Source organism: Etheostoma spectabile, chromosome 13 (genome assembly GCF_008692095.1).
Source record: "Etheostoma spectabile isolate EspeVRDwgs_2016 chromosome 13, UIUC_Espe_1.0, whole genome shotgun sequence".
NCBI classification, from domain to species: Eukaryota; Metazoa; Chordata; class Actinopteri; order Perciformes; family Percidae; genus Etheostoma; species Etheostoma spectabile.
The window spans coordinates 1,596,879-1,607,600 of NC_045745.1; the positions used below are offsets into that span (position 1 = coordinate 1,596,879).

The following is a 10,722-nucleotide window of genomic DNA, read 5'->3' on the forward strand; positions in this document are numbered from 1 at the left end:
ACACACACACACACACACACAAAAGCTGTGACTGCGCTCCCAGTATTTACCATGCCAGGTGGGTAAATTTCACCCATTGGCCTTTCTAGATTTAAAGACACAGATGTTTCTCTCAGGAGCTGGAAGAGACTAAAACCCGAGAGTAAATATTGGACATACTGTATGTTTACCAGGTGGACACAAGAGAATGTCCTCCCCTGAAAAAAACGGCCATATAAGTCTTTTGTTCAAAAAGCAATTAGGATGCATGCTGTTGTTAGGTTCACAGTGACGCTACGTAAGATCACCAAAGTCCACGTAAGGAGGAAGGTTTGGGTAGTGGATCAAACAAACGGGGGATTTCACCAGGAGATGGGAGTCCTGTTTGAAAAGAAAAGGAAATGGCAAGATTTTTTTAACTTATCAAAACCAACGGAACTACGTCACATTCTGCGTTCGCTGCATAAACAAAGGTAACGTAACAAATGTCCTTGTTTTTTAACCCAACGACCTAACGACAATCTTTTTTTAAACTTAAGTAGTTTGGGTGGCTAAACCTAACCGATTTGTTACCAATTCACAATGTTAACGGTGTGTTGATAACCATGACCGTCACATTGTGCATTTTTGGGGGTGGCAGTAGCTCAGTCTGTAGGGAGGTGGGTTGGGATCAGGGGGGGTTGCAGGTTCAAGTCCACATATGGACTAAAGTGTGGTCTTAAGGTGCTCTTGAGCAAGGCACCAAACCCCCAACTGCTTTCCATGGGCAGCCTCACTCTGACATCTCTCCATTTAGTGCACAAGTATAAGTACTGAGGGTGTGTAATTCAGGCCTGTGTGTAATAACAGAGTGTAAATTGTAATTTCCCCTTGTGGGACTAATAAAGGATCCATTATTATTATTTTTTGCAAGCACTCGGGGCGTTAATCTATGATAAGGGTTGTTTTAAAGGGTGAGATTTCAACAACCTATATAGTATTGTTTGGAGGACTGGTTGGAATGCAAACATGACAAATGCATACTAATATTCTGTTTGTACTGTGCTCTGTGTGCTGCAATTTCACCATTTTAACTTAATGGGGGTGATATGTCAGTGTTTTCTGTTGGCCCCAAGTGTCTGGAAATCAGCTCGAGCTCTACCAAATGGTGTATAGCTTCAACCGAGATGCAAGCTTGAAATACTGAACAGATGAGGCCAGGCCGAGCTACATCCATATACATTTAGGTTCAAAATAGGTGAAGTGACAAGGAGACTGAAGAGGGGAATGAGTTGAAGATGAAAAGTGAGGAACTTGTTGCCAAAAGTGGTGAGGGCTTGCACCTCTTAATTTGTCTGACTCTCTAATCCTCATTCTGTCTCAGCAGTTTTTAAAAGTGGCGATTCTACAGCAGAACAGTGGTCGTAGCGGTATAGCGTCTTTAAAAAATCATTTGTTTATGAGTGTGACATCTCGTTAGATTGAACGAGCACGGTCGACAGACAGCACTGCTAGCTCTGTTCCCGACACTACCATTTAATGTCAGCCTGCACTGGGATACAATTAGGCTCTTAGAACTAGATCCAGAAGCACACTGTCGCCCATGGAAACATGTTCACAGCCTCTGAACACATTTTCACGGCACAGTACATTCCATTAAGTTCGCAAAAATGTTGATTTCCTTCAAACAACTACAAAGAATATCTGAATGGGGGTGACAGCACATCACCTGTTTTCAATGCAGTTTTACTGACGATTACTGCGCTAGTACTCAATTGATTCAAAAGGAATTCTTAAAGCATGTTTAGTTGTATTGTGTTGGCACTTTCTCCTGTATAAACCGGAGCGGCTGCAAAAATCTATTGATTTCTTAGCAGTTAGGGAATTGTAATGGCTCCCAGTCTTTTTCTCAAGGCAGACTGCTTAATCAAACTGTCTTATAAATGAACTATTGGACAGATGCTCTCAGGCACCACCTTAACTATCCACAGTGCATGAAAGGGATACTGCTGTGTAGAATTGTACTGCAGGTCTGTGAGAGACATCTCTGGGAAATGTGTTTCTTGTTCATAATGTTTACATGCAGCACTAACCCAGCAAGAGGATCATCATTTTACATAAATAAAAGCCAGCTTTATCACATCTATTTCAAGTACTGCTGATGACGTCAAACAGTGTTTTGGCAAAGAAAAACTCTGCAAGTGCTCAGGGCTAAACCTTATACAGCAATTGTAAAGGAGCACCATGCAAATTGCTTCTGAACAAGCAAAGGGTAGATCTATAATACCGAGCACTCTGTTCAGGAAAGATATTGCCAAGTCCACGGAGAGTGCTGCTCCAAGGTGAAGACAGATGGTTACAATCAGGAATATAAACCTGCATGTGTGGAATAACATTCGTAATGCCCTTTGCATCTATATGGATCACTCAGAAGAACCACTGACGTGATCAGGTGATTAGATCAAAGCGCTACTCCTATTACATTAAAAAAAATACTTTTTTTGAAGGAAAAACCAACATGGATGGAAATCCACAGTAAGTCTGAATTGATAGGTGATACCACTATATAATTTTGTATCACCTGAATGTCTATTGCTCTGCCTTTTCCGTTGTTTTTTGCTGTATAGTATTTGTTTTGCTGTTGTATAGTATTTGTGTAGTTGTTTTGCTGTATAGTATTTGTTTTACTTTTGTATAGTATTTGTTTTGTTTTGCTGTATAGTATAGTTTGTTTGCTGTTAGTATTGTTTTGTTTGCTGTATGTATTTGTTTTGTTTTGCTGTATAGTATTTGTTGTGTTTTTGCTGTTAGTATTTGTTGTGTGTATTAGTATTTGTGTATTTGTTTTGCTGATAGTATTTGGGTTGTGTTGTTATTTGTGTATTTGTTTGTGTGCTGTAGTATTGTTTTGCTGTTGTATATGTATTGTGTATTGTTTTGCTGTATGTATTTGTTTTGCTTTTTGTATAGTATTTGTTTTGTTTTGCTGTATAGTATTGTTTTGTTTTGCTGTGTATGTATTGTTTTGTGCTGTTATAGTATTGTTTGCTGTTGAATAGTATTGTGTTGTTTGTGTATAGTATTTGTTTTGCTGTTGTATAGTATTTGTTTTGTTTTGCTGTATAGTATTTGTTTTTCTGTACAATATTTGTTTAGCTGTTGTATAGTATTTGTTTTGCTGTGTAGTATTTGTTTAGCTGTTCTTAATTTATGAAGTCCCTGTGAGGCGTCCTTGAGTGCCAAGAAAGGCGTCTTTAAATAAAATGTATTATTATTATTATTATTATTATTATTATTATAATAGTTGGCAAGGGAACTTGTAATGTAAAATATTTCCAAGTTACAATACCCCTAACCAGAGATGTGGACTTGAGACTTGGGGACTTGGACTAGAGTTGATTCAGCCTTTTTTGCCAGACCTTCCTCCTTTTTACCCTGTCTGTATTATGGCAAACTTGTACACTGTATTTATCAACGGGCTTTAAAGAGTTTTATCTGTTTTACTACTTTTTATATTTGTATTGTTGACTGTAATCTTCTTAATGTTTTTTTAGGTAGACAATTTTAAGATGTGTCCAGGGACAACGTATGAAAAATAGCCTTTTGGCTAATTCTGGTGCATTTACAGCAATGTTAATTAATGTACACTGTCCCTGTCAAATAAAGGATTAAATTAAAAATTAAATTTAATATCTGGCCAAAAAGAAGGAAATTTGGCGATTTTTATGGGGGCACCTGAGCAATCTCAGAAGTGGAACGTCATGGATTCAAATCGTTTTGATGACTTGATGAAAACTAAATGACTTGAGAGTCAAATTGGAAGTGGATGCATGATGACTCGGATGACATATATTCATTTATGTTTGAAAGTTAGCTGTTCAATGTAAAATAACATAATTCAACGTTGTCACATTTCGGTCTAACCTGCAAGTATGCTATGCAGCGGCAGCTGACGGGATCCTACAGCTAAGAAGAGTGCTTTATCTTGGGTGGAAAAGAAAAAGAGGCTTGATTTGGGATTTGACATGCCTTAACTAAGGACTCTACTTGACTTGACAGAAGTTGTGACCTGACCCGTATAAAATAACTCAAGACTTGCTTGAGATTTGGACCAAATGACGTGAGACTTACTTGGGACAACTTGGTCACAACACTGCCCTTAATTAATTTAGCAATCTGGACACGTGGTGAGGGTGTTTCAAAATATGATGTCCAAGTATGTCGTTTTATTCCGTTTGATATGTTTGCCTGTGTTGGATACACAGATAAGCTCTCCTGAATTAGAAAATACCATTTAACAGACAAATACATTCTTTTCAAAAGCAGCAGGCCAGTTTAAACTGAGTTTCATCTCATAGTTATGTCCCCACTGATCCAAACGTTGTTGTGATTTCTGCCGCACGCAAACACTTCCCCGCAGTTGGAAGTAAACACAAAGCTCAGAATATGCTTTGCATAATAGAATATGAATAGAGCAAAAAGATCGAAAACACAAAACCCCACAAATGAGCTGCTGATTATCACCAGAGATCTTCGAAGTAACAAAACAAATGAATACGTTTCTAAAAATGGTTTATTTACAGAATGATTTGGTGCTGTCAGTGGTGTATTTAAACATACATTTTATAACAATATTTATAATGTCTATTTTATATAAGGGTGCAGTGGACACATGCCTTTGGTGTAAGTAATATGGGTTCAATTCCCACTGCAATACATGGACCAATGTGTCAATGAGCAAGACAATTAACCCCTAGTTGCTTTAGAGGCATGCAACCCCTGACATATATAGCAATTATAAGTCATTTCAGATAAAAGCATCAGCCATATGACATGTAATGTAATGTAACATAATATTTGGATGACTATTGGTGTATCACTGAGAGATTTTTTCAAATGTTAACAGTTTGTCTCCTTTAACTTCATTAATTACATGAAAGAATTTCCTTATTTTCTCTTATTTTTCCACACACTGCCGAACATATCTCCACAGCACTGTGGAGTAAGGTTTGGCTACAATACAGATGCATTCTGGGAAAAGAGAAGAAAAAAAACTCTGGTTTGTTTGCATTTCTTTAAGCCAATCACAATCGACTTGGGCGGCGCCGAGCTCCAGACGCAGCAACGGTGGCTCTGCTAATTAGTTTGTGGAAGGAACTAACAATATTAAATAAAGGTAACTGTTGATGCAATCCAGTCACGTCAGCTATTTAAATAATACTGGATAAAGTACATACAGTACATGGTTAGACCTCAATGGTCCAATCACAAAGTCCAGACTCACGGAGTTTGGTGTGTGTTCTCGTGAAATTCGTAAGGGCTTAGAGTTGTTCCAATTCTCGAATTTCAAAAGGGCGTGAGGGTTCAGGCAGACTTCACCAAAGGCAATTACCCACAGTTCAAAGCGTTGTATCATTTACCGCGGAGACCATAGGGAAATCCGTAAATTACCAAGTTAAACTACAGCACGCCCCACGACCACGGAACAGCGCGGACCTGTTGCCCAGCTCGAAAAACAAGAGTTTGAATAAATGTGGAATCGGCCAGCCGTCTCCTGTGGAAAGCAACAAATTTAAAGTAAAAATACCCAAACCGGCACGTGTCCGCAACATCTTTGTTATTAAAACATCGCCAAGGTAACATGTGGTTTGGTGAAGGTTTGCCCCAACCCCATTTATACTTATCTTAGCCTATGTGGTCTCACACACTCACTCACTCACTTAGCACCTGGGATCAATTAAGTCTGTGAGTCTTTAGTCCTTAGTCCTATTGTATCTGTGTACCTCGTCCACAGCAATCCCACCAATCGGTCCCAAAACGTCCGTGTTAGAGAGGAACTGCCCTAAACATAATCTTTCTAAATCTTTATAGTCATTGCATGAAAGATCCGAGCAGGCCCGCTTTGTTGCACGCTGGAAATTTCCTTCAAAACGTGCTATTTTTAGCATAGAGCTCGCTATCTCAAAGTTTGTTGTTGTTTCCCGAAGCAAAATTGGATTTTGAGGACGGCGACACAAAAAATGTGATAGGTGAGGGGCAAAGCCTGACGTCTGGCACGTGTCAGGCTTAATCCTGGAAATCTACTTTGATCCAGACGACTTTCTCTCAGAAATCATCAGACTGATGATTCTCTGACCTACCCTGGATTAGTTCTCCTTCCCGGCTTTGACCCTTGCCTGTCGTGTGATCCAGTACACTTGTGTACCTCCATTGTGTCATTAAACCCAGTCCTGTCTGCATTTTGGGTCTTATTTCTTGCTTTCTCTCATGCAGCAAGATGATAGTGTCTCATTCTTCCCTCTATTAAGACACCTTTCAGTTCTTTTGAAATGGGTCATGATGCCCTTTTTGTGATTATGTAAATGTTACCTGTGACCACAGAGAGCTTTGGATCTCCAAGGACATCAAAGAAGATAGCGTTACACAGATCAGTCAATCAGCGATTGGTCGAGACCAAACCCAATTTTGTAGAATTAAAAATATATGTCCGATCATGAGCTCATTTACATTTTGGGCAGAGATACATCAGACCTTGCCCCTAAATAACATTTTTAAGAAAATAAATCCATCTTAAAGGATCAGTTAGGCCCAAGCTTGTATAGTAGTGTCTGGACATTGCTATTGGTGTTATTTGTACAAATAACTTAAATGCCCACTTTATTTGTTGACTGTCGTTGTTGTCCCCCATCCATACCACTGTTGTCACATTACAACAACCCTATCATAAAAAAGAAAATTAATATTCAAATGTGTAATCGCCAACTATTATTACATTAACTACAAACTAATCACACTTTTTTTTATCTGTTCTAAATGTACTTTACTGTACAAATAATGGCGCTCATGCTTTACAGCAACAGACACATTGTACAAGTCTGGTTAGCTAAATGTAACAATGTCATTGTGGGAAAATAAAGGCTCCCCAAAGAATTCCGCTTCTACTGAGTGGGTTAAAAACAGGGTGATACAAAAACTATATTCAAAGAAACAATAACTAAAGTGAGAGAGAAACTGTGATGGCTCGGTGGAGGCTTTGCGCCACGCGGGGCATGTGCTCCAACAGGAGTTGCCCGGCCACTGCAGTCATGTTGCGTGCACTCATCAGTGGTCAGTGCGCTGGCTCTTTGTCCAATGCCCCGCTGTCTGGCCACTGGCCTCTCCTCTATCTTCAAAACAGTCCAAGCACGCGACCAAAGTTCCCACTGTGGGTCAAAATAATGTGCTGTGACCCCGAGCTAACTAATTACTGAGAGAACTCTGCAGTGAGTGTTGGTCCGAATCAAAGAATGTGTGTGTGTGTTAATAGCTTGTCAAAAAAAAGAAACTTACATTAACTAGTTAGTATCGCATCAATTTTGACAGCCCTAATAATATTGTTATTTTGCAAAACCCCAGTATACATTCAATTAGTTCAAATTCAAGTTTATTCCCACATGCACCTTTGTACAGAGTACCACGGCAATGAAATGCAATGTACCTTTGGCACTCTCTCAGCACCTTTATAAATAACATAAATAACATTTAAAAACATCCAGAATATCCAAGCACAGTAGACATAGTGACTAAGTTGAGACCACAGCCCTCCTTCCTGCTGTGCCATCATGCTGTCACCTTATTACCTGGGGGGTAAAACTATCCCTAAAACATGAGGTTTGTGTTGGGATGCTCTGCAAACGTCTCCCTGATGGAAGGTGAGAGGAGAGATTGTGTGCAGGATGACTGGAATCCTGCATAATACCTAGTGCTTTCTTAGTACTGCATTTCCAGTGGCCAGGTTGGTTCAGTGGTAGAGCGGGCGCATATGTACTGACAAGTTTATGCCTCAATGCAGAGGTCCAGGGTTCAAATTTGACCTGTGACCATTTCCTGCATGTCTTCCCCCTTTCTCAACAAACTGTCCTGTCAAAAAGTAAAGGCGGAAAAAGCCCCAAAAAAATCAAAAAGTATGTAAGTATGTACTTATACGTAAGTACTATGTTTCCAGTAAATGTGATGGAGCGGTTCAAGTGGAACCCCAATGATTTTTGATGCAGTTTTGACCACCTTTGTCAGAAGATTAAGGTCATGTGAAGTAGCCCTACCAAACCACAATACAATGTTGCATGTCAATAAATGACATATACTTTCATATATACTCTCAATTGTACAACGATAGAAGTTCTATAGAATGTTAAGGGACATACCATATTTCTTGAGGCACCTCAGAAAAGAAAGCCTCTGATGTGCCTTCTTAATGGCACAGCTGATATAAAATGACCATGTGAGGGAGTCTGAAATGTGGATGCCAAAGAACTTAAACATGTTGATAATTTGTTAATACAGACAGGTGTATGTTTGAGATTGTTCTTCCTGAAATCTATCATGACCCCCTTAGTTTCCCCCACATTAAAGGACAGATTATTTCTGCGGCATCACATGATCAAGTAACTCACCTCTTCCTTGTAGGCAGTTTCATTATTACTCTCAATGAGTGCTATCACAGTAGTATAATCTGCAGATATCATGATACTGTTAATGGGATGTTTTGCAATACAGTCATAGGTGTAAGGACTATATAATAGAGGACTGAGACAGCTGCCTTGAGGTGCTCCGGTGTTTAACACTATAGAGGCTGAGTATGTAGTGCCAACTCTAACTGTCTTGGGGCAATCTCAGCAGCGGGTTAGGGTTCAAAAGGAACAGAGAAAATGTTCAAGTTGTCTGGGAAGGAAGCAGTGGTTGTTGTGACGCCACTAGGTTTGGACTTGTTGCTAGCAAACACATGTAGGCCTTGCCAAACGTGCCTAGAGACCCTCTTGTTCCAGTGTTTTTTAAGCAGACTTGATTGCGTTCCTAAACTCGTATCTCGCATTCTTTGTAGCGGGCATCGTCCCCAGATTTAAAAGCCACTGTCTTCTCATGTAATTTCACCCCTACATCCCTGTATACCCACAGGTATTTGTTGGAGTTAAGGCTAAAAGTATGCGTGGGGACAGATATATAAGCTCCCTTGATGGTTGAATAGCAGTGGTCGACAGTTTTGTTGCCTATGGTGACACAGCTGACGTGTTCATAGTATTTCGGTAGCACTGCCTTTAGACTGCAGTGATTAAAGGGCTTGCGGGTGCAGCCTCTCATAACTCCTGAGCTCCTCCAGGGCCGCCTTGGCGTTGGAATGGAGGGGATGTATACCCAGTAGGACTGATGGGAATTCTTGTGGTGAGTAGAACGGCCGACATTTGATGGGGAGATGTTCGAGGACCGGCGAACAGGAGTGGGCGATCACTTCCACATCAGTGCACCACGAGTTGTTCACCAGATAGCACACCCCCCCCACCTTTTTGACTTCCCAGTTGTGTCCCTGGCCCGGTCCGAACAAAATACAGAGAACCCATCCACGTGTCTATCTTGTTGTTCTATCTAATAGATTGCATGTGTCCGAGCAGCATGCTTGGTATTGCTATTGGATCATAGATGCATTTTGTCAGATGTCCAATAAAGTCTGGTGATCATAAGTGAGGAAGGAGGACGTAGGTAGTAGTATCCAACTTATAAGTAAAGTTAAAACTAACACTAAGCTTGGAGTGAGAGAGGCTTGTAGCGTGTCACCATGCGTCGGCGCCATTTTTTCACAGTTTAGGCACACTCAGACTGACAGTACAATCCAATGCAGTATCACAGTGTAGTACAAGGTTGTTTTTTTTACTTCTTGTCACAGCCCGGTCTGTGACCTCTGGATTCCATTGTGTTTCCGGTTTGTTTCCCTGTCTGTCTCTCCCTATGTCTCCTCCCCTGTGTGTGTGTGTGTGTGTGTGTGTGTGTGTGTGTATGTTTGTGTGTGTGTGTGTGTGTTTGATCTTTAATAAAAGAGCCTACAGGACATAAACTTACTTTTAAATAGTCATTTTAAGTCATACTAATATATACTAGAATAACTGCTCCAAGAACTGCCGTATTTGTGAGTGCTGAGGCTGTTTCGGCTTCAGGAGTAAATGCAATGCTGGCCTTTCTATCGTTAACTACAAAATGCTCCACTACAATATGTTCATCACATAAGCTTTGTGAACCATTTCCTTTATTGTTTTAATCCACTAGATCTGTGCGCTGTGTTCAAGGGTTAAAAGCACATTGCATTGACATTTCAAGCCTTTTTCTTTTAACCAGGAGGGCCATGTCGTGTGCTCAGAAAAACGGCTCGTTCGAGATGAGCCAGGTCTGCGTAGAATCGATCACCGGCGATCGTCGCCCGTTGCATGCTGGTTAGATTTGTGTCCGACTTGATCCTGACTTGCTCATGCACAGGTGGGCAACGATAATCTTACAAGTTGGCCGCAGTTCTGAGACGCAGGCGGCGCAGTTGCTTTTTACCGACTGCAAAAGCCAGGCGGACCCAGAGCATGCTGGGAAACGCCGGCTTCTCAGCTGATTTAACACCTGATTGGTTTACAACATGATGACGTTTTATACAAACTTTTTATTGTTTTTGAATCGGAGGGATTTTAACTGCTATTTGTCTGATTCTGGTTGTGTGGCTGATGGTGACGTTTAGAAGTCAGAGAGACTAAATCCGTTCAGATCACTGATCTTCTACAGTCTGTTGTTAATTAAAATCAGCAACAGATTGCATGTAGAGGATTCTGAGAGCTATTCTGTCATAATTAAAAAAACTAGAGACTGTGTACCAGCTGATATTCGGGTCTGATAACATTGTATTAAATTCGAATCGCACCACAGTGTTTTGTCACTTCCTGTCCAGCCTGAAGGCGGCTGGAATCAGCTGGAAAC

General features: G+C 40.5%; 1 protein-coding gene and 1 long non-coding RNA gene across 6 annotated transcripts in view; both read left to right on the forward strand.

Moving 5' to 3' along the window:
- Positions 1-5,111, forward strand: part of LOC116700856 (uncharacterized) — a 15,302-nt gene extending 10,191 nt beyond the window's left edge. Inside the window, exons 2-4 of the long non-coding RNA XR_004334755.1 lie at positions 359-362; positions 3,318-3,321; positions 5,000-5,111. This is a non-coding gene — a long non-coding RNA (uncharacterized LOC116700856). The remainder of the gene's footprint in view (positions 1-358; positions 363-3,317; positions 3,322-4,999) is intronic.
- ntm (neurotrimin) overlaps positions 1-10,722 on the forward strand; it is a 537,242-nt gene that overhangs the window by 494,563 nt on the left and 31,957 nt on the right. The gene's annotated exons all lie outside the window — the stretch shown is intronic.